Here is a 24,045-nt window from a genome sequence, read left to right on the forward strand (position 1 = left end):
CAATTCCCGGCCGCGGCGGCCGCTTTTCTGATGGAGGCGAAAAGCAAAAACGCCCGTGTGTACGAGATTTCGGCGCACGATAAAGATCCCCAGGTGGTCAAAATTAATCCGGAGCCCTCCACTACGGCGCGCCTCATCGCCTGCGTTGCGTCGGCGCGTTAAACCCCCACAATCAAATCACACGATCAATCAGGTGATAGAGAAGTGCGCTGAGTATACTGAACCCCTATATATAGCCTTCATAGATTATGAGAAAGCATTTGACTCGGTCGAACCCCTAGCAGTCATTCAGGCATTACGGAACCAGGGGGTAAATGAGCATTATGTAAGAATACTAGAGGATATCTACAATGGGTCTACAGCTACGATCATCCTCCATAGGGAGAGAAGTAAAATACCTATAAGGAAGAGTGTCAGACAAGGAGACACAATCTCTCCAATGCTATTCACAGCATGTTTTTAACAAGTATTCAGAACGTTGGATTGGGAACAGGCAGAAGTAAGGGTTAATGGAGAATACCTCATTAACCTCAGATTTGCTGATGACGTTGCCTTGCTAAGTAACTCGGGGGACGAATTGCAAAGCATGCTTTCCGCACTGGGCGAACAGAGTAGAACCGTGGGCCTGAAATTTAAAATGCAGAAAACTACAGTAATGATAAATAACCTCGGGACAGCACAGCGGTTTGAGATAGACGGCGAGGCACTGGAAGTGGTAAGCGATTATATCTACTTAGGCCAAGTTGTGACCCCAGATCCCAACCATGAGGCAGAGATAATTAGAAGGATCAGAATGGGGTGGGGTGCATATGGCAGACATTCTCAGATAATGAATAGCAGCCTACCATTGTCCCTGAAGGAGAAAGTGTATGACAGCTGCATCTTACCGGTACTCACCTACGGGGCAGAAACTTGGAGGCTCACTAAGAGGGTTCAACTTAAATTGAGAACGACTCAGCGGAAAATGGAGCGGAAAATGATAGGTGTAACATTAAGGGACAAGAAGAGAGCGAACTGGGTCAGGGAGCAAACTGGTGTTAAAGACATATTAGTAGAAATTAAGAAGAAGAAATGGACGTGGGCAGGGCATGTGATGCGAAGGCAAGATAACCGCTGGTCATTAAGGGTAACAGATTGGATCCCTAGAGAAGGAAAGCGTTGCAGGGGGCGGTCGAAAGTTAGACGGGCAGATGAGATCAAGAAGTTTGCGGGTATAAATTGGTCACAGTTGGCACCGGACCGAGGCAATTGGAAAATAATGGGACAGGCCTTTGCCCTGCAGTGGGCGTAGATAGGCTGGTGATGATGATGAATTGGTCATATAAATCTTGATAAAACCCGTCAAATAACAGTTTTTACTTTCTAACTTTTAGGTGGCGCTGGCTGCAAAAGGATCCCTCTACGAAGCGCCTACACACCATACATTTTTTTCATCGCAAAAGAGACCCTCGCTCTTCTTTGGTTGTTCCCCAACACGACACTCCTTACCTTCAAGTACACTTGAATGTGAACATCTTCGACAGAACTCTGTCTGGTGGGGCTACACTTAAGCGGCAAATACACCAACCAAGGGCGTTTATTCAAAGTGGTCGCAGCGTTTCGGAGCAAACTCGGCTCCTTCATCAGGGGTGACTATGTACAAACAAGAAGCAGCGTTGATATAGGTGTCTTCTTCTTTTTCTTTTTTTTTTTACTGGATTCTTGCCCTTGCACGTCGGAGGCCGTGGGCTTAGATGGCGAGAAGGGCTCCGAGGGATCTATTGAGGCCTTGCCGGTTCCCTTGTATGTGCCAGGAGTCAAGCAGTAATCTTTGTGAGTAATTGGTTTCGGCGCCAATCACCTCAGCGCCATCAAAGTAATCCTGAAGTCAGATTTTTCGTAGTGCTCAGCCAATGCACTACGCTGAGTGTCGGACTTGGGAACGTCCTTTTTGTGTTTGCGGAGGCGTTCCGGGAAGTTCCTGGTTTCCCCAACATAACTAGCGGGGCATTGTGCGCAAGCAATTTTGTAGACGACCCCTTCGCATTTTTCTTTTGGCGGCCGCTCTTTATATCGACGTATGAGCCGTCCAAGTATTGACACTGGCTTGTGGGAGATGACAATGTCTTCCTTGAGAAGAATGCGGGATAATGTTTCACTCGTTCCTTTAACATAGGGGACGGAAATACGGTTGGGTCGGCGTGCCGACGAGGGGGTGGAGGGGCCGATGGCGGAGACAGGAGAGGGGTTGTTGACCGGCGACGTCAGTACAGAGGAATTTCCTTGGTTGTAGCCTGGCTGAGGGAGACGGCGTTTGACGCGTCGTATGAAGTTGCTCGTGTATCCATTCTTCTTCAGGTCAGCGATTACGGCTTTTTCTTCTTCATTCCGGTCCTCGTCTGTTGAGCATATTGTTCTGGCTCTAAGTAGGAGAGCTGAGACCCCAGATGATTTGTGGGAATTTCTGTGGCAGGAATGGAATAGCAGGTAGCGGCCGGTGTGGGTGGGTTTTCTGTATACTGTGAAATTTAGTCCGTCTTGCTGTCTTTTCATGAAAACCTCGACGAATGGTAAGGTGCTGATTTTTTCTTTTTCCATGGTGAATTGGATGGCTGGTTCAATCGAATTTAGCTGCGACAGCAAGTTGTCTGCTGTTTTTTCTTTGATGACACAAAATCAGTCGTCCACGTACAGGAGAAACACCTTGGGCTTTTCGGGGAAATTTTCCGGAGCGGTCCTTGCAATTTTTTCCATTACAAGGTTGGCTGTGGTCACGGAAATAGCTTCCCCCATCGCAGTTCCACTTACGTGCCTGAAATATTCCTGCTTGTAGCAGAAATATGTGCTTTGCAGGCATAACTGTAAAAGTTGCGCTATCTCGCCGACGCTGAGGCAGGTCCGGGAGCTCAGGCTGTCGTCGTTCTCGAGGGCACTTGTGGCGGTTGCGACGGCCAGGGAAACAGGGACGCTGGTGAAGAGCGACACGACGTCAAACTACACTTCAAGTACACTGTACCCTACGTGCCAGAAGCCATAGAGCTTTATACTAATATATAAGATGAGACTCTATGCCAGGAGCTGCCTGACGTTTAGGTTGTCGCTGGTAATCAGGTTCCCCAGAACTTAGTGAGGGAAAGTTGGAGGAAAGAGTGAGAGGTCGGCGTTATGTGCACGCTAATAAAATATGGCCCGGAGTACCTTGCTTACAGCAGGATGTGCATAGTGCAGAAAGTGAGCGGGAAGAACATGGTGTAAGTAAACTGAGTAGACCAAAGCATTCCTTTTGAGGGGACGAAGTCTTGTTTCTTCTGATTGGTGAGCTTCGCGTTAGAATATGGGAAGTATTCTTGGTTGAATTCATGGTATGGTGTAATCTGCTTAAATATGACCCCTCGTATGGACTCCGCGGTTCTCCTGAGACTTAGGAGGACAGTCCCTGGGCTTACTGATAGGCAAAATCACGCCCGAAAATATACATTGGACTGGTCTCCAGACGACAGCGACGTTTCTTTGAGGCTGATGATTTAGGAGAAGGCGGAAAGTTGGGGGGCCACACCATAGCCAAAAACCTCCGACAAGCAACTTTGGAGTATGTTAGGATGACCGAGCTCTTGGTGTGGAAGAGTGCGAGTGAAATCGCCAATTTGTTATAAATCAACGTGGTTGTCGTGTTAATTGAAGCACAAGTTATAGGGGCTGATTTGGTTGTTACAATCACAGCGTTCTTCTCCTAGCCTGTATACGAGCACTCGCCGACTTACGCGAAGTACAGACGCCAAGTTCCTAAACGATTTCGTGCGATTGAATCCATGCTTCTATTTTCCTTGGTTGAAAATTAAGGTGCTTGTTATTGGCTATTGGGCGAACCAGTATTGCAAACCCTCCACACGTCGGGGAGCACAAGGAGGGCAGTTGGATATGCTGGGTACACGAGTCGTAGGTGCCGGTTGAAGAAAAGGGCAGCAGGTGTTTGAGAGAGCCTCACACGTTGACCGGCAAGCTGTCCTTCAATTAATTCTGTAACTGTTATATTAATCCCCAGGTAAAAGGGTGACTGAGGCAACATGTTCCTATGTAGGTGAATTGCTTGTTTGAATGCCTTGCGTCTGAGTTTGTCGAGGGTGTCCCGGTCACCTTTCATAAGGCGGGGGTATGGATTAATGTAAGTTATCCTACGGTTATAAGAGCAAGAATCAGTCTTATCATATCTTGTTCTTATGGACTCCGATGGTGGGTAAAGATGGGTCTGAGCATGTGTGTGGCTTGAATGAATGTCTTGGATAGTTTGGATTACGTCGGATTGTTCGGTGTGTTTCATGTGTGGTGGGACATAGAATGTCGCCAGAATAGCTGGGCCTGACGTCCTGGCCGCCCAAAGGTAAGCAGATGGGTTCAGCATTTCCAGCCGGTGGTTGCTGCACGTTTAATTGTTAGGTTTTCTAAAGCATGTATTGAATACACACGGAATATACGTAAGACTGCACAATGTTCGTGGCAATTTGGACAGCACCTTTTTAGGGCCCTACGGAATTTTTATTTGTTTATTTGGTGATTTCATCTGCAAATACAGCATGATGTATGTTGTGGGTGAAATGCAGTGCTTTGGGCAATTCGAGTAAGGCCAGATGAAGAGGAGGTGGACAATACAACACGCTTTCTTGCGCCACCGGACCGAGCGGGGTCATGACGCCGTTTTTGCTTGTGCAGGCTCTGCTGCTATCGTCCGCCGCTTCGGCTGCGTATCTCGGAGGCGCCTCCATCTACCCCTGCCCCGGTTCAACGCTAGCCGAAGACTATGTGGACATCTCCTGCCAGCCCGCCTCAGATCCAGACAACGAAAACAACTCGCCCTCAAGCCCACCACTTCTAGCCCTCTCCCTGCTTTCCGCCTGGCCACGGAGAGCTACTTCCTGCGCGGGACACTCCCTGCCGCTATTTAAGCAGCCCGGACCCACTTGGGGCACGCCACCGGACCGAGCGTGGTCATGACGCCGTTTTTGCTTGTGCAGGTTAGTTACCTACCTTGTGCAAGATGTGTATGTTCTAGCGACCGAATGTTAATCGCGGTGTCGTGCCCCACCGACACATTTTATGCCACTCGAAAACTGCTTTACCAATCTCTCAGTTCATTCTGTGTCAATGCTCAACTTACTCTTCTTTTACTTGCCCTTTCTGGGTATGTTGAACTGAACCCTGGCCCCGACAATGCAACTCCGACTCCTGTGACCCTTGAGTTTATTGCAAGCACCCTATCACGCCTTCAAATTTCGCAAAACACTGTTTTGTCTGAGCTAGCCATAATTCGTGCCGCTCAGTCCTCCATTGAAAACCAGGTTGGTTGCCCATTCACCCGCGTTGACGAACTTGAAAAAATAGTCGAAGCTATTAAACCACGTCCCCCGATATCTGACCCGAGTAGCAAACCTGAAATAATTAGACTCTCTTCACAATTAAATAACCTCGCGCAAAAATGCGACGACTCGGAAAATCGCCTTCGCAGGGATAACCTATTTTTTTTCGGTATTGAAGATGTTCGTGACGAAACTTGGGAAATATCGGAATCGCGGGTTATTTCTCTCTGTGCACAGAAACTTGACATTCCTATTACAAAAGAGGACATCGAACGAGCACACAGGCTCGGGCGTTTTCAGGATGGTAAGAACCGCCCAATCATTGTTAAGCTTGCGCGGTTTAAAGTTAAAGGTAGTATTCTGTCAGCCGGGGCAAAACTTAAAGGTTCACAAATTTCTATCCGTGATGATTTTTCATCGGGCGTTCGGCTTGCAAGGAAAAAGTTGTACGCGTATGGAAATCAAAGCGATTTCTGCAGTTTTAAGATGAGATTTGATAAGCTACAGATGAACGGAAAGCAGTTTTGTTACGATGCACAATCAGATTGTCTTGGAAGTTAAATCCTAGCCATCACAGCAGGCCTGCCCGACCCAACTTTCCCTTCCCCAGCAGCCGCTATTAACCCCAATTCATGCATCACCCAAACACACATTATCAGTCATTATGGCTAACGTTCGCAGCTACATGCCGAAAAAAGACACCGTGGTATCCATTCTCGATGACAACAATACAGACATGGCCATCTTCACTGAGTCTTGGTTATCTTCTGACATCAACGACACAGAGCTACTGCAAGCCAACTCCCCGTACACTGCTTTCCGACGCGACAGGAATAGACGAAAGGGTGGTGGTGTCCTTGTATTCACTAAAAGCAACATTCCTTCCTACCAGCTCCCCAACAACTGTACCCACGAAATCCTTTGTGTGCACTTTTCCGTGCCGTCTCGCACATACGTACTGATATCTTGTTATCGCCCGCCAGATTCCGACTCTTCCTTCACCAATGAACTTCACTCCGTCCTCTTAGATATAACCTTTAAATTTCCCCGTGCCAGCTACATTCTTTGTGGGGATTTCAACTTTCCGGAAATAAACTGGGTCAATCTAACAGCATCATCGCGCCAATCAAAAGACTTCCTTGACCTAGCTCTAAACTTCAACCTTACGCAAACCGTAAATTTTCCAACCCGTGGCACAAACACTCTTGACCTGGTTTTGACTTCTCACCCCGAAAACATTGAGTCTTTATCTCCCGTAGACGGGCTGAGTGATCACAGTATTGTTCTATTTAATTTGAATATTTCCGCTCCAATTAAACAGCGTTCAATAAAATTAATTCGAGACTACAGTAAAGCTGACACTTCTACAATTAACAGGGAATTTAACACCTTCTTTGAATATCTAAAAGAAACTGCTTATACAAGGTCTGTTGACGAAAACTGGCGTTTGTACAAGCAAAAACTACTCAGCCTAATTAGTAATTACGTACCCCTCGTTTGCATCCGTGGTGAAATGGGAAGGCCCTGGTACACAAATCTGTTAAAAAAACTAGCCCAAAAGAAAAAGCGCCTCTTCAAAGTGGCAAAAAAATCTGGTACTGCCCCGAAATGGAAGAACTACTTCATGATGATGGTTTAAATTTAATGGCGCAAGGCCGACATGGGCAAAGAGCGCCAAATACAAAGTTATTAGATAAGGAGGGAAATCGGATAGAGTCAGTTAAATACTATGAGCACGTCTGGTGTAAAGGGCCAGGGTGAAGAACGTGAGTGGTTAAAAAATAAATACGGTGGCTGGTGTATAGGACCAGGGGTAAAACTATGGGTGATAAGAGATGAGTTGTAAGAAATGAACTTCAGATAGGAACCTTAAGGTTCGCTGAACAGAGAACATGGCTTCATCTCCTAAGAAGTATGACGGGTGTGGTGGAATATGTCGTGTGTGTAGTTGTGGGAAGTGTTTTCGTCGTGTAATGTCGAGTGCCTTACATTGTATGAGGATGTGGATCACGGATAGGGCCTCTCCGCACCTGCTGCACAGAGGTCTTGGAGACCCCGTGAGAAGGTGCGAGTGCGTTGCATGAGTGTGCCCTATCCGTAATCTAGCCAAGGCGACTTCAGTGTATCTATTACGTGTGTCGGTGGTGTATGGTCCCAAGTGTGGTTTTATTACGTGTAACTTGTTGTCTGTTTGTTCACTCCAGTGTGTTTGCCATGTTTTGCGAAGTGATAAGAAGATTGATGATGTGTGGTTTCACGTCGGTGTAGGGTAATGTGGTTATGTCTACTGTATTCGAGAGTGTAGCAGCAGCAGCCATTCGGTCCGCTGCTTCGTTCCCGGCTATACCACTGTGGCCAGGGACCCAGCAAAGAACCAGTTCAAATTTGCGTACATACACCGACATAATACCCTTGACTATTAGATTTACAACGTGATTTTTTCAAGAATTTGTTGACGACAACGCCCGCACGACACTGAGGGAGTCTGTATATATAATGGATTGTGGGATGTGACTTTGAAGGATATGATTAACAACAAGAAGTACACCATAAGCCTCTGCCGTAAAGATACTGGTATTACTGTTAAGAGTTCTAGTGACATTAAGGCCGGGCCCATGCGCCGCGCAGGACACAGAGGTGGCAGTTTTAGAGGCATCCGTATAAAATTCAGAAAATTGATACTTCTGCTGCAAATAGAAGAAGTGCTGCAGAATTGCACATGTGGGAGCTCGGTTTTTATCTACATGTGTGAAGGATGTGTCGCATGATACAGGGCGGAGATGCCATGGTGCTATAAAATCTGTTTGAGAACTTTGTATGGTGTCTAAAAAGGAGACAGAAATCTCTGACGCTCCCTCTCTAACTCTGTAAGAGAAGGGCGCAGAGAACGATGGGCGGTTTAGGAGTAGTGCAGTCATAGACGTATCATAAAAAGCCGATTTAAAAGGATGGTGTGGCATAGAAAAAATTTTAAAAGCAAAAAGGAGATCTGTGTATGCTCGCTGACATTGTAGGTTCCACTTATTACACTCCACATAGAGGCTTTCGACCGGGCTAGTCCGGAAGGCGCCACATGCCAACCGGAGCCCCAGATGAAGCACTGGGTCCAGCATTTTGAGGGATGTCTTACTTGCTGACCCATAAACAACGCTTCCATAGTTTAATCGTGAACCTATCAGGCTGGTAAAAACACGTAAAAGAAGTTGTTTGTCAGCCCCATATGAAGAGTGGGACAGAACCTTGAGTATATTCATGGCCTTTAAGCATTTATGTTTAAGTTGTTTTATGTGTGGAATGAACGAGAGCTTTTCGTCAAGGACTACACCTAAAAACTTGTGTTCATTTCTGACTGGAATTGAGACACCATTGAGTTTGATGTCTGGATCCGGCCGAATGCCGCGCCTTTTCGAAAACAAAACACAAGTACACTTCACTGAATTAAATTTAAAACCGTTGCTATCTGCCCAGCCAGCTAGCTTGTTAACACCAAGCTGGACTTTGCGCTCGCAGATAGACAGGTTACAAGACTTAAAGGATAATTGCACGTCGTCTACATAGATTGAGCAGGAAATGGTTGGTGGCAGAGCCTTCCGAAGAGAGTTCATTTTTACAATAAACAACGTGCAACTCAAAACTCCACCTTGCGGAACACCGTTTTCCTGCACATGAACTCTAGAGAGTGCAGTTCCAACTCGCACGCGAAACGTTCTTTCAGAGAGGTAACTGGCAAGCGTGTTCCACATGTTACCCGACATACCAAAGGACTTCAAATCGCTGAGGATGCCGTACCGCCAAGCAGTGTCGTACGCCTTTTCAAGATCAAAGAATACTGTCATACAGTACTGCTTATGGAGGTAAGCATCTTTAATATATGACTCTAACGCAACGAGTTGATCGTTCGTAGATCGCCCCGCCCTAAAGCCTGCCTGACAGCTCTCGAGAAGACCGTTGTACTCTAAGAAGTACACGAGTCTCCTGTTTATCATCTTCTCGAAGAGCTTACACAGGCAGCTTGTCAGGGCAATGGGGCGATAACTGGCGGGAGAGGAAGGGTCCTTCCCTTCCTTTAGGAAAGCCACTACTATGGCCTCCCTCCAAGAGCGTGGGAAGTGCCCCGAAAGAAATATTTTATTGTAGAGGTGAAGAAGTGTTTCAAGAGTGTCTGCATGTAAGTGTTGTATCATTGTGTATGAAATCCTGTCTGCACCTGGAGCTGAAGGTTTACAAGTACCGAGTGCGACCTTCAGCTCATGAAGTGAAAAGGGGGTGTTATAGGATGAGTTCGACTTATTAGTGTCTCGCAAGGACTTCTTCTCACATGATGCTTTGTGTTTAATGAAAGTGTTGGTGTAGTGTGCTGAACTGGACACGTGTTCGAAGTGTTGTGCAAGTGTGTTAGCCTTGTCTTCCAGTGTGTCCCCTGTTGTACTAACCAGGGGCAGGCTGTGTGTCTGTTGTCCTTTTAGTTTTCGTATTCGTGTCCAGACTTTTCGCGTGTCAGTGTATGAGGTGATGGAAGTGAGGAAGGTGCGCCAACTCTCCCTTTTCGCCTCACGACGCACTCGCTTCCCAAAAGCCTTTGCCCGTTTAAAAGAAATGAGGTTATGTGACGTGGGGTACCGGCGAAGGACACCCCACGCCTTTTTCTGGGCCTCTCGCGCCCGCCTGCAGTCCTCGTTCCACCAGGGCCTCCTTGGGGTGCGGGACCCACTGGAGGCCTGGGGAATGGACTTTTCGGCGGCGTCGACTATGTGCGCCGTGACGAGTTGGGCGGCTTCCTCCACGTGTAGGTGTTTTATGGATGTGTGGTGTAGCTGAGATGTTTGTGTGAATGTGCTCCAGTTTGCTTTTGATTCAATAAACCTTTTATGGGAAGATGGACTGCTCGGGCCTATACCTATATACGTTAATGAAGTGGGGAAGTGGTCACTACCATATGGGTCCGTGCCCACACCCCACTCAAGACATGGAAAGAGAACTGCGGAACCAATAGCCAAGTCAAGATGCGAGTATGTATTGTGTCCTAAGTTATGGTATGGAGGCTGTTTTTTGTTGAAAAGGCATGCTCCTGAAGATGTAAGAAACTTCTCTATCAGGCGACCTCGGGCATCCGTTCTAGAGGAGCCCCAAAGAGAGTTGTGTGCATTAAGGTCGCCTGTTATGATGTATGGCTCGGGCAGCTGGTCGACCAGCGCCTCGAAGTTAGAGCTCAGAAGTGCATAATCAGGACGAATGTAAATGGAGCATACCGTTATCAACCTATTAAAAATTATTGTGCGTATTGCTACAGCCTCAAGGACAGTGTTGAGAGCGACAGGGTGGCATGCTAGGGATTTCCGGGCTATAATGGCTACACCGCCCGAAGAGTGTGTGCAGCCATCCCTGTCCTTTCTGAAGACCATGTACCTATTTAAGAAATTTGTGTGCCTGGAATTCAAATGCGTCTCCTGAAGACACATTACACTTGGCTGATTAGCATGCAGTATTTCGTATACATCGTCAAGATTTTTAAGAAGGCCTCTACAGTTCCATTGAATTATGTTTTCTCTTCCCATTATTTAGTGTGAGAGCTACTGGAGTGTGTGTGTTTGTTTATGTGTCGTCTTTTGGGGCTGTGACTCTCGCCTTTCTTAGCTTGTCGGGAGGCTTTGGCGTCGGGACGCGTTCCTTGCGCTGCGTTGCAGGCAGGAACGGCCCGACATCCATCTCGTCGTCGGATGTCTGAGGGGTGCCCGACGGACCGGGCCCCCTGGACTTGGCCCCCCCTCGGGAGCCCTTCGTTTGAGCCGCCACCGCCGAGGGCGTCCGGGGCGCCAGAGGTGGCACGGGCGGTGCGATGGCGGTGGGAACCGGTGCGGGGCCCGTGGTGTCCATCACCTCTGTGCCCTCCAACGCACTGGAGGGCGGGGAGACAGAGGCGGGAGCGGCACCGGTCCCGACGGAAGAGGTTGCCACCACAACCGCTGCTGCCTCAGCAAGCGGCGTGGTGGCGGGTTGGGCTGCCAGAGGCAACCCAGGGGGGGGGGGGGGGGGGCGGGCGAGGGACCAGGTCAGACTCGCTGAACTGGGTCCCTGTGGAAACGAGACGCCGCTCCGCCCCCCGGCGAGCTGCGTCGGCGTACCGCCCCAGGGGGAAAGAGGCGAACCTCTTCCGCGCCTCTGGAAAGGTGATGTTCTCGGTTACCTTAATGTTTATGATCTTTTTTTCTAGTTGAAATTTTTCGCACTTGCGGGAGTATGCCGCATGCGGCCCCCCGCAGTTTACACAAGTGAGAGTTTCGGCTGAGCAGTTCTCGCTCGGGTGATCGTGCGCCGCGCACTTTGCGCACGTCGTTCGGCCACGGCAAGACTTCGTACCATGCTCGAACCGCTGGCACTTAAAACAGCGCCGCGGGTTCGGGATGTACGGACGGATGGAGCAACGGATAAAACCTGCATTTATGTATTGTGGAAGAACTGCGCGGTCGAAAGTCAAGATAATGTGTTTGGTGGGAATCTCCTTGTCGTCTCTGCGGATGGTGATGTGTCTCACGGCAGAGACGCCCTGATCCTTCAAGCCGGCAAGGAGATCCGCATCCGTTTCGTTCAAGAGATCCGTCTCGGATATCACACCTTGCGAGCTGTTGAGGCTCCGATGGGGTGTGACCCTGATGTCTAGATCAGCCAGTTTAGTCTGCGCTAGAAGCTTCGTGGACTGCTGCTTGTCATTTACCTCGATTAGTAGTTCACCAGACCTTTGTTTTTGCACTTATATGATTTTCCTATTATGGCTTCAAGATATTTTGCGATCAAGAAGACTGACTGAGATGCAAGAGGGTGGGTTGGATTGAGGGACTCCATGACAAGAAATCGAGAGTAATGATCTGGTTCAGGTAATGTCAAAGATGGCAATGAAGGAAAAGATACTTCGGTGCGGCCCCTTTTCAGGGACCGATCACGTTTGGGGGGGGTTTGAAAATGCCATACAGTATGTATAGAAGCAGGGGACGGGGGTACTTTCTTCCATAACCTTACCCTGATAGCTGAGGAGGTCCCGGAGCTCCCTGCCTGATAAACAGACAGGGAGCCCATCCGCCGAAGCTTGACCTGGGCTCCGACGGCCACCGTTCGTGGTTTGTAACCCTCCACCTATAAACACATCGCCACGGTTGGATCCAGCTTATGTTTGGGGGCTCGGGGCCCGCGGTATCGCCAGTACCGTCACCAAGATTGCTCAAGGTGCCCCGTGCGGGGAAGAACTACTTCAACTGCTTGCGAGAGTACAACCGCCTCTTGAAGCGCTCAAAGAAAAAATTCTTTCACCAGGACATTCTTGATATCCTCCATGGTAATCCCAAAAAATTCTGGAAAATACTCACTCCCAACAGACATCAGTCGCATAACATCACCTTAACCAATCCTGATGGGTCACACGTCCCAGTCGCAAAACGCTCTGACGTCCTAAATTCCTATTTTTCTTCCGTTTTTACGTGTGAACCTTCGACCAACATTCCTGCCTTACCAAGATTGGACTTCTCTGACATGCCTGCCATTGAAGTGACCGCTGAAGGTATCATGAACCTAATAAAAAAGCTTAAAATTCCTAGCTCCCCCGGACCTGACAACATACCAGTGAAAATACTAAAAGCTACCGACGTCATCTCCAGCCAGATCTTACAAATAATTTTTACCCAGTCCATACGCGAGGGTACTCTGCCGAAAGACTGGAAAATAAACAAAGTAGCCCCTGTTTTCAAGTCCGGCAAGCGCTCCGACCCAACCAATTATCGCCCGATCTCACTTACATGTATTGCCGGTAAACTTTTGGAACATATCTTATATTCGCACATAGCTAACCACCTCGAAAGAAATTCTTTTTTCTTCAGCAATCAGCATGGCTTCCGTCCAGGCCTGTCATGTGAAACTCAACTTTTTGAATTCACCACAGACCTTCACCTAAACTTAGATTCTTCATTCCAGACAGACGTCATTTACTTAGATTTTTCAAAGGCCTTTGACTGCGTACCTCATAAACGACTAGTGTCGAAACTTTCGTGTCTTCATCTCGACCCGCTAATCCTATCATGGATCACCTGTTTCCTAACAGATCGCGTTCAGTTCACTTGTGTTGGAGATCGCTGCTCAGAAACTACCAAAGTAATATCCGGGGTTCCTCAGGGATCAGTACTCGGTCCACTTCTTTTCCTTATATTTATAAACGACCTCCCAACTGGCATCTCATCTCCAATCCGTCTTTTTGCCGATGATTGTGTAATTTACCGCCGTGTCACAACCACCGACGATCAATCCGTCCTCCAAAAGGACTTAACCTTAATTGCCAAATGGTGCTCACGCTGGATGATGAGTCTAAATGTTAGTAAATGTAAGTTGTGGTACCGGGGTTCTTGCACCCGGCCGCGGTTCCCCAGAAGGACACTGAGCCCCCTCGATCACACCTTTACTTGGAGTCCCGCTACGCCATGGTACACAGCTCAGCCGATCCGGCTGCACACACGTCGCCCAGCCGAGTCCGCCATGTCCTATCCTCGCTCCTTTCGCGCCACCTCCTCATCCTCAGCCGGCACATGTCCATCCCGTGGGATTGTCCCCCGCCACTATTGCCGGATTACCACAAAGTTCATGCATGTGACCCGGAAGCGCTTCATAACTACATTCCCATACTGCTTAGGCACAGTTAATCTATCTGAGGTCCATAGCTACCGCTACCTTGGCGTTACCATCACTAACAAACTAAACTGGTCTAACCACATTCTAAAATTAACAGCCGATGCATCGAAGTCCCTGAACTACCTAGAAGATCGTTATACCTGTCCCCTCCATCGATCCGTAAAATAGCATATGAGACTTTCATCCGCACCAAACTGGAATATGCCTCCTCCATTTGGAACCCGCACCAAACGTACCTGGCTGATATACTAGAAGCTGTCCAAAACCGCGCTACCCGTTTCATCTCATCCAAATATGGCCACACTACCAGTGTCACCCACTTAAAAGCATCTGTCGGACTGCCACTCTTAGCATCAAGACGTAAAATCTCACTACTCTGCCTATTCCATAAATTGTATTATAACTTCCCTGACCTTCGTTCTACGCTTTTATTTCCACCCGTGCGCTCATCACATCGCCTCTTCAATTCTATGAGCATTCAGAGACTTCACGGTTCTACCAACGCTTTCAACAAATCTTTCCTTCCCGTAGCAATAGAACAATGGAACTCCCTACCAGAATCTGTCGTTGCCGAGCATAACCCTTCGAAATTCCGTGAGTTACTAAGCTCCTATATCCTTAATTAACCTACAATATTCGGTTTCTCGTTCTTTTTCTACGCGTAATTTTAGCGTCATTTCCAACTGCTTTTTCCTCTGGTTGCTTCTTTTCATGTCTGAAAAATATAATTACTCCCCCTGCGTCCCGATGACGGCAAGGCTCCTTCTTCAGAGGTGACCAGGCTTACATTGCAACGCCGCCTTGCAACCCTTCGCCGCTGCCGGCCTTCCACGAACCCCGCCCTGCGGAACGCAGCTCGTGTGTTTACACAGACTGGGGAGTCCCTTGCGAGCCATTGCGGCTCCGTGGGGTTCGCTGTAAAGGCACTTCCTCCAGTTCGCCCCTTTTTCGAAGATGGCAGTTCCGGCAAGGTCAGCTTTTTGGTCTGCCGCCCCGCATTGTTCGGAGACGGGGGCTGCGTTCCTTGACCGGTCTGCGGTCGTCGTTCTTGCCCTGCCTTGTCCTCCCGGGAATATTTTGGGGTACTGAGCGCAAAGAGTGGGGAACTCTACTCCGAGTGCTTCGCCCATTGTTGCATGGTCTTTGGGGCAAGGGGATTAGCCGGCCCACTGACGCCAAAAGCTTGTGACCGTGTGAGAGTACTCAGGCCGGCGCCCTTCTGGCTGCTCGTTCATAGGGCATTGGCACGCGTTTCAAATGCCAAACGATTGACGCCCTCACTCAGTTCATTGCTCTTTCTAGTTTTTTTTTGGCGGACTAAGGAAACTTTGACTTCTTGAAATTGCTCACCTCTCTCCCTCCCCCTTCTCTCTTTTCATTTCTTTTCATGCCTGTTCGTCTTCCCTTTCTTTACACGAATGTATGTTGGAATTGTTTATGTTTTATTGTCCTAATTCTTGCTATGTGTGTGATATTGTTTTGCCCCCCCCCCCTTTTTATTCTTTTCATGCCTGTAGGTCTTCACTTTCTTTACACGTATGTATGTCGGAATTGTTCCTGTATTACTGTCTGTATTCTTGCTATGTGTGTACTATTATTTCGCCCCCCCTTATGTAATACCCCGCAAGGGGCCTTTAAGGGTACAATAAATAATGATGATGATGATGATGATGATGATGATTGGGTGATGCAATCCGAATTACGGCAGTATGCGTGATGGCCATATCAAGTCTGATTGGGGAAGAATAGGTGAATGTAAAACGTTATCAAAGGCCTCTCTTAGTCCAAGTGCTAGTATGGCCGTCATTTAGTGATGGGTAGCCGGTGCCATGACTTCTGCCCTGAAACGAAGGATAATGTCCTGGGTACTGAGCTGTTTCCGTACCCAATACACGGTATCATAAAATATGCCTTTGTGTTCATACAATAGTTGTACACGTCTCAGTATACGTCGTTGTACTAGCTTAACCAAAGATCATTTAGGCGTTATCGATCGTTAGTTTTTTAGATAAGACTGCTCGTTGGGCATAAGGACGAAACGTACTCCACGGTTTTTTTTTTTTTGACAAGGAAGGCCACAAGTGGCACAGTGAATAATATGTGGCCAATTGGCGAAGTAGCTCATCAACAGTGTTTCCATCTAGGTTCCAGGAAGCCCTTAGGTTACTCATTCGGCATCAGAAGCGTCCGCTGCAGTTTAACAAGAAAAAAGACAACGTAGCGTTAAACAGTCATGAACGGTGACAAGATAGGACCAGTTCAGGCACCCATATATGTCATGTCTTGTCTTCGTCAAGGTACGTTTGGTTTATTTTTTCCTCTGCTACAAATTTCGCGGCGGCATACTACCCGCTCAGTCATACGTCCTTCGATTGCGGCATGACCAACCTCAGGTGCGAACACGCATTGCCTGTTGTTTTACTGAACACGGGTAGCCGTGTTCAGTGTATCACAGAACACGGGTAGCCGTGTTCTGTATCACAGAACAGGAAGCATTTCGGCTTCCTCGTACCTCGTAAACGTGTTAATGCATAGTGAAGAAACCAAATTCCCTAAACAGCTTCCAAGCCCAAGCCAAAAAGTCTGGTCTTGCTATAAACCCCCATGACGACAAGGATAGCCGGGTGCAGTTTCCTCTCTAGTATACTTACTAGAAACTGCACGGTCCATGCAAAGCCACGACTGGCCCGATCCTGTCTGAGATCCGCGCATGCGTATTGGCAAGCTATCTCCATACCAGCTGCTATCAGCAGATGTTTCCAGCATGCTCCGGAGAGGTGCGCTCGCTTGCTCTAGACCACCCTGGCACGCAATGTACATTTGAAGGAGTTGCCAAAACTGCAATTAAAGGCTTCGGTAACGTTTTCTTTTTTGATCTCTACGTGCCTTCTTCTCTTCGTCTATACACGTAATTTTTACAAAGCGTATTCAATATCAGCCGGCGTATGATAGGCAGGTGCGTCTTCCGCACGGTGGCATTTTCACCCTCTGTATCAGAAAAACAGATCGCGATTAGGATGCTGAGGCTTTCCTTCTGACCTGTGCTCGTCACCCGGTTTGCATGAATGAAGTTTTGACTTATTACCAGCGGAGCTGTTGTTACCGGGCGCAAGTTGGGGGTTCGTGCGCTCCGAAAACTCCCCACGAGGAACGTTATGGCCTCCGCAGTGCGCAGCTGTCGCATTACTCGTTCCAACGCAGGGACATGGGATTGCGGCCGCCCCAACCTTCGAGAAGTGCGTGCCCATGCGCTCGGTATTGTAGGAGGGCCCTACGCGAGGAAGCTCGCATCGTCTTGCGGATGTGCTCAGTATCGTACAAGAGACCTCGCGCGACACGTCTCCGAAGTTCGCAGCATGTCCCGGCCGCAGAATTCTCTCAGGGCCGAGGAACAATACGAGAACCGGAAGGCAGGGAGGGCTACTGAATCTAGCTATGTGTCTGCCAATACTCACCTACAATAGATTCGCGATTCATATACAAGGCAGGAATGCAAGCTTCCGTATTTTTTTCCTTTTTAACTGCCCCTAGTATTACGATGACAGAACGCAGCGTCTTCTCCGAATAAATACTTTATCTACAATAAATACGAATGTATATACATCCTGCTATGAAGCTCAGTTTAAAAAATGTGGCTGATGCATCTTTATTAGTAAACGGCAAAACACAAAGGTGAAATGTGCTTTCAAGCAGCATTTCAATATTTGTTGTGCATTGATATAAACTTGCACATCGCTTTTAATATTTTGTCTGTTTAACACCGTTAGGCTCATCGACATTAGTACTGGATTAGGCGCGCCGGAGCATTGCGTATATCCGATAGAAACCCCAGGCGCTCGCAAACTATGCGAACGAAATCGAACGCCTTGTCAGCGAATCGTTTGGTGAAGTCACCTTTTGCGGGTCGGCAGCAGTCTTCTGGGTGTGCTTGGTGAGTGACGTCTTGCTGGCGGGAGCTTAGTTAGAGCCTTGACCACACTGGTCCTGCTCAAAGGCGTGTAGGCCAGACGCTTGTGTTGCCACGAGCTAGCTTGTGCAACACGGCAGCGGCGTTCCACAAGCTGCGCGGCATTCCACATAGGCGGCGGACGGATAAACACAGGAACTTCCGCACCTATACAATGCCCTATCAAGGTGCAAACTACCGGGAATCATTAGCGTCATGACGCAATACTTCACTTCACCTCTCCGAGACGGCAGCACCATCTGAATGGGCAATTTAGAGGAAAGATCATGCGCCTTCGTACAGATTGCCCAGCATGACCTCATGGCTCAGTCGGTGGAGCGTTTCACACCTCCCGGTGCGGCGAGAGTGAAAGTGTGCTCAAAACCTAGCGACGCCGCGCCGATGAAAAGTTCTGGTGATGTCATTTCTGGGACGGATATGACTTCGGTAATATTTGTTGTATCCCAGCATAAAACACTTTCATGTTAGTCATTTTTATTCGTAACCAGCTGTAGCTGCCCCTCGGTATAATCTCCTCTGTTCTTTCCTGCACCATCTTTCCAAAATGTCCTAATAAACTCCATGGCTTTGCCGTTTCTTTTGCACCGACCACTTCCATACCCAACCATTTACGGTATACTTCCCTGCAAAGCTCATTTCTCCCAAACAACCTGTAGCTTTAAAAGGGAAAACTACTTCCTACGCAATTATACTGAAGAATTTTCCGTTTCGTATTTCGTCTCTCTGCTACGTATGTCTGTAAAGAAACTTTCGATTTCATTTGGTCCATATACTTCTTTTCTGCCTCACCTTTTCAACATTGGAGCTGTTTACAGCTCTGTTTCCTCGCATTTTCCTCCCTTATGTTCAAAACCTCAGGTCCCAAATTCAACACAAAATAGTTTTATTGTATACAAAACCTTAAGTATCTTATCACTTAGTTATTCTAATGGTATTAGTGAGTACTCATCCGGACTCGCTTTGCAAAAAAATTGATACAGGAGTACAAATTGGATACTAACATTCATCGGGACGAGAAGAGTTACCGTGATGGATGTTACGGTGGTGTAAAGAACTTGAAAATAATACTGAATTGTACCCCGCCGCGGTAGCTCTGTGGCTTAGGCGTTGCGCTGATGAGCACGAGGTCACGGGTTTGCTTCCCGACCGCGGCGGCCCGTTTTCTGATGAAACAAAGCGCCAGTGTCTTCGAGATTTCGGCGCACGTTAAAGACCTCCAGGCGGTCAAAATTCATCCGGAGCCCTCCACTACGGCGCTCCTCATCCATCTTCTACGTTGCATCGGCGCGTATACCCTACGATCACAAAAATAAATTGTATCCCAAAGAGTCACGAAAGTTCGTAAGGGCTGAAAAAATATTAACAGTTCCCAGTTCACTTTAGTAATATGCCGGTGATGGAGAAACGTCTCACGTGCTTATGTTGCGGTCGATGCTGAAGCATCGAAATGTTGAAACGTCCGGCGGGTGGCTGGTAGCTCAACACGGAGAGCAGTACGCTGCGCCCTATAGGAGGACAATTCAATGCGCGGAAACCGAGTAGCTGGTGGACGCGGCTACCACTGCATTTCGTTCCTTCAAAAGCAACTGCGTGTTTCGGCGATTGAAGATCATTTTCTGGTTACTGGCTCTGAGCAAGTAGTGGATTATTTGTCTGCTCAAAAACCTAGAGAATGCTCTGCTTTTAGTATTGATGTGGTATACCTCTTTTACTCTATTCCCTATGACAGTTTGCTCACTTGTGTTAAACAGTGTATTACGGACAACAATGACGAACAGAAGTTTGTTGACAGTTGTGGTATGTCTCTTGGATGCTTTCTGGTACTGTTGAACTTTTATTTAAAATCCACCTTAGTTTCATCGGGGGAGAAGGTGTACACTGAAAAGTCTGGTGTGTGTATCGGGTCGCGTGGGGCTCCGGTACTTAGGAATATTTTTTTGAGCAGCCTGGAGTCTGTCTTGGAGACGCATCTGGAGGGCCTAGTTTTCAAGGCTTTCAGGTATGTCGGTGACTATCTTTTTCTCGTTCAGACGTGCAGTTTTCAGCAACATGTGAATAAGGTCTTGAAGGTGTTTGAGGATAATAGTCAGGGTCTGGCGTTTTCAAGTGAGGTTCCCCAAGATGGCGTCATCCAGTTTTTGGACTTGAGGCTCACCTTGCAGGATGACCGCGTCTGCTGGATGTGTGAACCAAGGTCTAATAAGCCCCTGTTTAGTTATTCGTCTTGCCAATCTAAAGTGGAAAAAACAGGAATTGCTGTCAATAGCCTGAACTCGTCTCTCAGTAAGTCCTGCATCCACACCATGGGTACTAGTTTTGCGCATCAGATAGATAGATTAAAAAACGCTGGCTTCTCAGATCATACCCTTGCGTTTGCTGCAAAAAACGTGTTAACAAAGTTAGGGCAGCACGGAAGATATGCTATTAAAAAAGAATCGCGGAAACGGTGTGCTGTTATACCCTAATTTCATGCAATTTCGCATAGAATAAAAAGATAGCAGGCAGGTTTGATGTTGACGTGGTATTCTCGGCGATGAATAAATTGGAGAGGCTTATACCTAGAGTCGAAAGTAAGCTATCCAGGAAAGGTGTTTCCCAAAAGAAGGGGTGTGGTGTTAAGCACAAGGCTCAGTTTGTTGAACGCCGATGCAATGTCGGGTACTGCATTCTTTTGAAATGCAAAATGAAGTAAATCGGGCAAACGGGGCGATGCCCCAATGAGCGCTTGCGCGAACATCGAAACACCCTCAAGGGCACGCCTACGTCACATTTATCATCTCACTGTAAAAGTTGCGGCTGCTATCCTTTGCTTAATAAAACTACGGTCTTAATGACTCACAAAGATAGGAGTACAAGGGAGATAGCGAAGCCTTTTATATGAAAAAAGAATTGAGATGATTGTGTTAGTTGCCCGTCCATATCGCTACTGGACTGCGAAGTAGACTTTCTGGACAGATGTTGTATGACTGGTTGATCAGTGCACTTGTGCGATAATGTCAAGATTGTTCTGGTCACCCATGTCCTTATTTATTTCCCTTGTGTAATAAACACTTCAGTTGTTAGTCAGCGCTCGTGTTGTTGTCCTCTTTTTCTGTCCTGGTTTTTTGCGCGCTGTTTCACCACTATGAATCTGTACCAACTGGCCCAGTTCGCGACACTTTTGAACTTTACCACTCCAGCCTGGTTCATTTCAGGGCGTTCTCCCGACGACATAGCATGACGGCAGCTACCGCATAGCGGTTGCCTTGCACGGAGCATTAGGGTACTTTGTTCTTTCGATTCTTCGTCTTCTTCAAGTCTGCATCTGACCCTCAAGCGTCAGATGCAGTTGTAGTAAATATAAATACCCCAGAAAGTGAAGCGGAACACAGTCGCCCAGATAGCCGAATTGGTAAGGCATTCGAGATTTAATCGAAAAGCGTGGGTTCGGTCCCCACTCTGGGCGCGTGTTTTTCTTTCTTTCTTTTTCACGTAATTAATAAATATTAATAACAATGTAACGTCACTAACGGTAAAAAATAGCCTAACCTTCTTCTATGCCTTCTTTGGCGTTTTAGACTGCCGGCATTTCTTTCTGTATTTCCTAACGAGCCCCTCATTTCCAAACCATATTATCGCGCGAAAGCTTAGCGAGGGCCTCGGTTCTGGCAGCCTTGATGCCAAGGTAGCATAAGAGGGTTTCCCGCCAGTTGACCGCTCATGACAGGCTGTAGACGTTCACGTCACGCCCCGGGGGTTGAAAAAGAAGGTCCCCTTCTCCCCGTGGAGTCTGAGTAGCGCTGGCTACCACCCTCAAGCGTCAGATACAGTTGTAGTAAATATAAATACCCCAGAAAGTGAAGCGGAACACAGTCGCCCAGATACCCGAATTGGTAAGGCATTCGAGATCTAATCGAAAGGCGTGGGTTCGGTCCCCACTCTGGGCGCGTGTTTTTCTTTCTTTCTTTCTCACGTAATTAATAAATATTAATAACAATGTAACGTCACTAACGGTAAAAAATAGCCTAACCTTCTTCTATGCCTTCTTTGGCGTTGTAGACTGCCGGCATTTCTTTCTGTATTTCCTAACGAGCCCCTCATTTCCAAACCATATTATCGCGCGAAAGCTTAGCGAGGGCCTCGGTTCTGGCAGCCTTGATGCCAAGGTAGCATAAGAGGGTTTCCCGCCAGTTGACCGCTCATACAAGGCTGTAGACGTTCACGTCACGCCCCGGGGGTTGAAAAAGAAGGTCCCCTTCTCCCCGTGGAGTCTGAGTAGCGCTGGCTACCACCCTCAAGCGTCAGATACAGTTGTAGTAAATATAAATACCCCAGAAAGTGAAGCGGAACACAGTCGCCCAGATAACCGAATTGGTAAGGCATTCGAGATCTTATCGAAAGGCGTGGGTTCGGTCCCCACTCTGGGCGCGTGTTTTTCTTTCTTTCTTTCTCACGTAATTATTAAAAATTAATAATAATGTAACGTCACTAACGGTAAAAAAATAGCCTAACCTTCCCCTATGCCTTCTTTGGCGTTGTTGACTGCCGGCATTTCTTTCTGTATATTTTTCTCGACTTATATTTTCGCTTATTTATCAATGAATCAAAGAAACGTGACAAGCACACGTCATTCGGCCCTATTATATATTTCGAAAAAAAAAAAAAGCCGAATAGCACTGGCAATGACGACTGCAACCTTGATATGTATCTTTACCGAGTCCCTCGTCCCGTATCTCTCTGTTCTGCTACATGCATTACGAGGCACTGGCTCCAGCAGTTCGGATATGCCAATTGCTAACCCCGACCTCCGACCACGTTCTACGTGGCGGCCGCTGGGAAAGAAGACGTTCTACGTCTCCCGCGGTAGTCGAGGGGCGGCGCTAGTTGACCGGCCTCAGAGCTCTTGTAAATATAAACCCCCGCTTTAAAGTCGAGAGAGAAGCCGCTGTGGGGATAGCGTAATTGGTTAACGCACCGCACCGGTTATGCGGAGATGTGGGTTCGAGTCCCGCTCCCGGAAAACGGCGGATTTTTTCTCGACTTATATTTTCGCTTATTTATCAATGAATCAAAGAAACGTGACAAGCACACGTCATTCGGCCCTATTATATATTTCGAAAAAAAAAAAAAAAAGCCGAATAGCACTGGCAATGACGACTGCAACCTTGATATGTATCTTTACCGAGTCCCTCGTCCCGTATCTCTCTGTTCTGCTACATGCATTACGAGGCACTGGCTCCAGCAGTTCGGATATGCCAATTGCTAACCCCCACCTCCGACCACGTTCTACGTGGCGGCCGCTGGGAAAGAAGACGTTCTACGTCTCCCGCGGTAGTCGAGGGGCGGCGCTAGTTGACCGGCCTCAGAGCTCTTGTAAATATAAACCCCCGCTTTAAAGTCGAGAGAGAAGCCGCTGTGGGGATAGCGTAATTGGTTAACGCACCGCACCGGTTATGCGGAGATGTGGGTTCGAGTCCCGCTCCCGGAAAACGGCGGATTTTTTCTCGACTTATATTTTCGCTTATTTATCAATGAATCAAAGAAACGTGACAAGCACACGTCATTCGGCCCTATTATATATTTCGAAAAAAAAAAAAAAAGCCGAATAGCACTGGCAATGACGACTGCAACCTTGATATGTATCTTTACCGAGTCCCTCGTCCCGTATCTCTCTGTTCTGCTACATGCATTACGAGGCACTGGCTCCAGCAGTTCGGATATGCCAATTGCTAACCCCGACCTCCGACCACGTTCTACGTGGCAGCCGCTGGGAAAGAAGACGTTCTACGTCTCCCGCGGTAGTCGAGGGGCGGCGCTAGTTGACCGGCCTCAGAGCTCTTGTAAATATAAACCCCCGCTTTAAAGTCGAGAGAGAAGCCGCTGTGGGGATAGCGTAATTGGTTAACGCACCGCACCGGTTATGCGGAGATGTGGGTTCGAGTCCCGCTCCCGGAAAACGGCGGATTTTTTCTCGACTTATATTTTCGCTTATTTATCAATGAATCAAAGAAACGTGACAAGCACACGTCATTCGGCCCTATTATATATTTCGAAAAAAAAAAAGCCGAATAGCACTGGCAATGACGACTGCAACCTTGATAT

General features: G+C 47.7%; 1 non-coding gene across 1 annotated transcript; it reads left to right on the forward strand.

The window, feature by feature from the left end:
* Positions 1 to 21,337: 21,337 nt before the first annotated feature.
* Trnak-uuu (transfer RNA lysine (anticodon UUU)) lies at positions 21,338 to 21,409 on the forward strand. The gene has a single exon. It is a non-coding gene; the product is annotated as a tRNA-Lys (tRNA).
* Positions 21,410 to 24,045: the final 2,636 nt, after the last annotated feature.

Source organism: Haemaphysalis longicornis, unplaced genomic scaffold (genome assembly GCF_048455015.1).
Source record: "Haemaphysalis longicornis isolate Haplotype H1 unplaced genomic scaffold, Haemaphysalis longicornis Haplotype H1 scaffold_10, whole genome shotgun sequence".
Lineage (NCBI taxonomy): Eukaryota > Metazoa > Arthropoda > Arachnida > Ixodida > Ixodidae > Haemaphysalis > Haemaphysalis longicornis.